This window comes from Mus caroli, chromosome 5, assembly GCF_900094665.2.
Source record: "Mus caroli chromosome 5, CAROLI_EIJ_v1.1, whole genome shotgun sequence".
NCBI classification, from domain to species: domain Eukaryota; kingdom Metazoa; phylum Chordata; class Mammalia; order Rodentia; family Muridae; genus Mus; species Mus caroli.
Window position 1 is genome coordinate 131,312,804 of NC_034574.1, and position 5,527 is coordinate 131,318,330.

A 5,527-nucleotide genomic window follows, 5' to 3' on the forward strand; every position below is an offset into this window, starting at 1 on the left:
CTATGTCTTCATCCAAAGGCTGCTAGTGGAAGACTGACTTCCAGGCAACTAGGGTGAGGATCTTATACCCACACCCACAGTGACACACCCATTCCAACTAGGTCACACCTATTCCAACATGGCCACACCTTCAGATGGTGCCACTCCCTGGTCCAAGGATATACAAACCATCACAATCCCTTAATGTTAAAAGTCTTGGAAAGATCAGGAATTCAAGGCCCATATATAAACATAGTAAAAACAATACACAACAAACCAGTAGCCAATATCAAACTAAATGGAGAAAAACTTAAAGCAATCCTACTAAAATCAAGGCTGCCTACTCTCTCCCTAGCTATTCAATATAGTACTTGAAGTTCTAGCTAGACAACAAAAAGAGGTCAAAGGGATACAAATTGGAAAGGAAGAAGTCAAAATGTCACTATTTGCAGATGATATGATAGCATACTTTAGTGGCCCTAGAAATTCCACCAGAGAACTGCTACAGATGAAAAACAACTTCAGCAAAGTGGCTGGATATAAAATTAACTCAAAACAAATGAGTAGCCTTCCTATACTCAAAGGATAAACAGGCTGAGTAAGAAATTAGGGAAACGACACCCTTCACAATAGTCGCAAACAATATAAATATCTTGGTGTAACTTTAACCAAACAAGTGAAAGATCTGTATGACAAGAACTTCAAGTCTTTGAAGAAAGAAATCAAAGATCTCAGAAGATGGAAAGATCTCCCATGCTCATGGATTGGCAGGATTAATATAGTAAAAATGGCCATCTTGCCAAAAGCAATCTACAGATTCAATGCAATCCTAACAAAAATTCCAACTCAATTCTTCATGGAGTTATAAAAAGCAATTCTCAAATTCATTTGGAATAACAAAAAAACCCAGGATAGCAAAAACTATTCCCAAGAATAAAAGAACATCTGAGGGAATCACCATCCCTGAATTCAAGCTGTGCTACAGAGCAATAGTGATTAAAAAAAAAAAAAAAAAACTGCATGGTATTGGGACAGAGACAGGCAGGTAGATCAATGGAATAGAATTGAAGACCCAGAAATGAACCCACACATCTATGGTCACTTGATATTTGACAAAGGAGCTAAAACCATCCAGTGGAAAAAGAGCATTTTCAACAAATGGTGCTGATTCAACTGATGGTCAACATGTAGAAGAATGCAAATTGATCCATTCTTATCTCCTTGTACAAAGCTCAAGTCCAAGTAGATCAAGGACCTCCATATAAAACCAGATACATTGAATCTAATAGAAGAGAAAGTGGGAGAAAGCCTTGAACACATGGGCTCAAAGGAAATTTTCCTGAAAAGAACACCAATGTCTTATGCTCTAAGAACAAGGATCAACAAATGGGACCTCATAAAATTGAAAAGCTTGTGTAAGGCAAAGGACACTGTCAATAGGACAAGACAGCAACACCAACAGATTGGGAAAAGAGCTTTCTCAACCTTACATCCCTACATCAAACCTATACAAAGAACTCAAGAAGTTAGACTCCAGAGAATCAAATAACCCTATTTAAAAATGGGTAACAGAGCTAAACAGAGAATTCTCAACTGATGAAACTCGAATGGCTGAGAAGCACCTAAAGAAATGTTGAAGCTGGGCATGGTGGCTCACCCCTTTAATCCCAGCACTCGGGAGGCAGAGGCAGGCAGATTTCTGAGTTCGAGGCCAGCCTGGTCTAAAAAGTGAGTTCTAGGACAGCCAGGGCTATACAGAGAAACCCTGTCTCAAAAAACCAAAAAAGAAAAAAGTTGAACATCCTTAGTCATCAGGGAAATGCAAATCAAAACGACCCTGAGATTCTACCTCACAGCAGTCAGAATGACTAAGACAAAAAATTGACGTGACAGCAGATGCTGGTAAGAATGTGGAAAAAGAGGAACACTCTTCCATTGCTGGTGGGATTGCAAGCTCTGGAAATCAGTTTGGCAGTCCCTTGGAAATTGGACATAGTAGTACCTGAGGACTCAGTATATGTCACTCCTGGGCATATACCCAGAAGATGCTCCAACATGTATGTAATAAGAACACATGCTCCTCTATATTCATAGCAGCCATATTTACAATAGCCAGAAGTTGAAAACACCTCAGATGTCCCTCAACAGAGGAATGGATACAGAAAATATGGTATATTTACATAATGGAATACTACTCAGCTATTAAAAACAATGACTTCATGAAATTTGCAGGCAAATCTAGAAAATATCATCCTGAATGAGGTAACTCAGTCACAAATGGCCACACATGGTATGTACTCACTGATAAGTGGGTATTAGTCAAAAAGTGTGGTATATCCACAATACAACTAAGGGACCATATGAAACTCAAGAGGAAGGAAACCAAAGAATAGATGATTCAGTCCTTCTTAGAACAACATAATCTAGGGAAATAGAGGGTGGAAGGGACTTGGGAGGAAGAGCAGAGGGGGAAGCAAAAAAGAGAAACAGGTATGGGAGAATATGGAGATGTCAGGAAATTGAACAGAGGTGTGTAGCAATGGGGGATGGGGAAGTGGGGGTAGCAACCAGAAAGTCCCAGATACCAGGAAAGCAAGAGCCTTCCAGGATGACATTAGCTGAAATACCCCACAAAGAGGAAGGAGAACCAGAGGTTAGGAATGTCCCCTGGGTTGAGGGATGGGGCCACCCACTCATCTCCAAAATCTTAACCCAGAATTGCTCTGTCTAAAGGAAATACAGGGACAAAGAGTAGAACACCGACTGAAGGAAAGGTCATCCAGAGACTGCCCCACCTGGGGATCCATCCCACATGCAGACACCAAACTCAGACACCATTGTGGATGCCAAGAAGTGCTTGCTGACAGGAGGCTGATACAGCTGTCTGCTGAGGGGCTCTGCAAGATCCTGACCAATACAGATGTGGAGGCTCATAGCCAGCCTTCAGACTAAGCAAAGGGACCCCAATGGAGGAGTTAGGAGAAGAACTGAAGGAACTGAAGGGAACTTATCTGGCTTCAAAGAGAGGTGAGATCCTTGGTCCTGTGAAGGCTTGATGCCCCAGTGTATAAGAGTGCTAAGATGGTGAGGCAGGAGTGGGTAGGTGGGTGGGGGAGCATCCTCATAGAAGCAGGGTAAGTGGGGATGGGATAGGACACTTGCAGAGGGGAAACTGGGAAAGGCGATCACATTTGATATGTAAATAAAATAAAAAAGAAATTAAAATGAGTTTGGTACATTTTAAAGCTTAAAAAAATATGGAAATCCATCAACATAATCCACTATATAAACAAACTCAAAGAAAAAGTCACATGATCATCTTATTAGATGCTGAAAAGGCCTTTGACAAAGTCTAAAACCCATACATGTTAAAAGCTTTAGAAAGATCAGGAATGTGTGGCACGGGCATAATAAAAGCAATATACAGCAAACCAACATCCAACATTAAATTAAATGGAGAGAAACTTGAAGCAATCTCACTAAAATCAGGGACACAACAAGGCTACCCACTCTCTCCCTGTTTATTCAATATAGTACTTGAAGTTCTAGCTAGAACAATTAGACAACAAAAGGAGATCAGAGGGACACAAATTATAAAGAAGAAGTCAAGGTATCACTATTTGCAGATGATATTTTAGTATATATAAGTCACCCCCCAAAATCTACCAGAGAACACCTACAGCTGATAAAGAACTTCAGCAAAATGGCTGGATATAAAATTAATTCAAACGAATCAGTAGCCTTTCTTTATACAAAGGATAAATGGGTTGAGAAAGAAATTAGGAAAACAACACCTGTCATAATAGCCTCAAATAGTATAAAATATCTTGGTATAACTCTAACAAAGCAATCTACAGATTCAATGAAATTTGCATAAAAATTTCAACTCAATTCTTCACAGACATGGAAAGAGCAATTTTCAACTTCATATGAAAAAACAAAAAAACAAAAAATAGGACAATAATTTTGAACAATAAAAGAACTTCTGGGAGAACCACCATCCCTGACCTCAAGCTTTACTATGGAGCAACATTGATAAAAACTGCATGGTATTGTACACAGGGTCGGCAGGTCAATCAATGGAATACAATTGAAGACTCAGAAAAAAATACACACACTTATGGACAATTGATCTTTGACAAAGAGGCCAAAACCATATAGTGGAAAAAGAAAGCATCTTCAACAAATGGTGCTGATCTAACTGGTGGTCTGCGTGTAGCATAATGCAAATTGATCCATGTTATCACCATGTACAAAGCTCAAGTCCAAGTGAATCAAGGACCTCAACATAAACCAGATACAATGAATTTAATAGAAGAGAAAGAGAGAAATAATCTGGAAATATTGGCACAGGGGAAAATTCCTGAATAGAACACTATTCTGTAAGATCAACATGCTGTAAGATCAACAGTTGATAAATGAGACCTCGTGCAGCTGAAAGCTTCTGTAAGGCAAAGGGCACTGTGAATCGGACAATACAGCAACCTACAGGTTAGGGAAAGATCTTCCCTAACCCTACATCCTGTAGAAGGCTAATATCCAAAATATATAAGGAACTCAAGACGTTAGCCTCCAAAAAAACAAATAACCCAGTTAAAAATGGGGCACAGAGCTAAACAGAATTTTCAACAGAGGAATCTCGAATGGCCCAGAAGCACTTTAGGAAATGTTCAAAATCCTTAGTCATCAGGGAAATGAAAATCAAAATGACCCTAAGATTCCACATTATACCATTCAGAATGGCTCAGATCAAAAACTCAAGCAGCAGCATATGCTGGGGAGGATGTGGAGAAAGAGGAACACTCCTGCATTGCTGGTGGGATTGCAAACTGGTACAACCACCCTAGAAATCAATCTGGAGGTTTCTCAGAAAATTGGAAATAGTTCTATGTGACGACCCAGCTACACTACTCCGGGCATATACCCAAAAGATGTTCCACCATACTACAAGGACACTTGCTCCACTATGTTCCTTAGCAGCCTTATTCATAATGGCCAGAAACTAAAAGCAACCCAGATGTCCCTTAACCAAAGAATAGATACAGAAAATGTGACTCGTTCACATAATGGAACAGTATTCAGCTATTTAAAATGAGACATCATGAATTTTGCAAGCAAATGGATAGAACTAAAAAACATCACCCTGAGTGAGGTAACCCAGACCCAAAAGGACATGCATGGTATGTACTCACTGGTAAATGGATATTATCCAAAAAGTACAAAATATCCATGATACAACCCACAGACCATCATAAGAATTTTAACAAAAGGAAGGCCCAAGTAAGGATGCTTCAATCTCACTTAGAAGGATGAACAACATAATCACAGGAGGCAAAGGGAAGTAGGAACATGGGTAGAAAAGAGAGGGGGAATGGGAAGGGGGCAGGATCAGGTATGGGGGAAGATGAGAAAAGTCCAGAGGGTTAGGAGAATGAACAGACATATGCAGCTGCTAGGGGTGAGTGGTGAGAGGAACCTCTAGAAAATACCAGACCTGAGATGTAAGAGGCTCCTAAGACTCAATGGGGATGACCTTGGGTGAAATGCC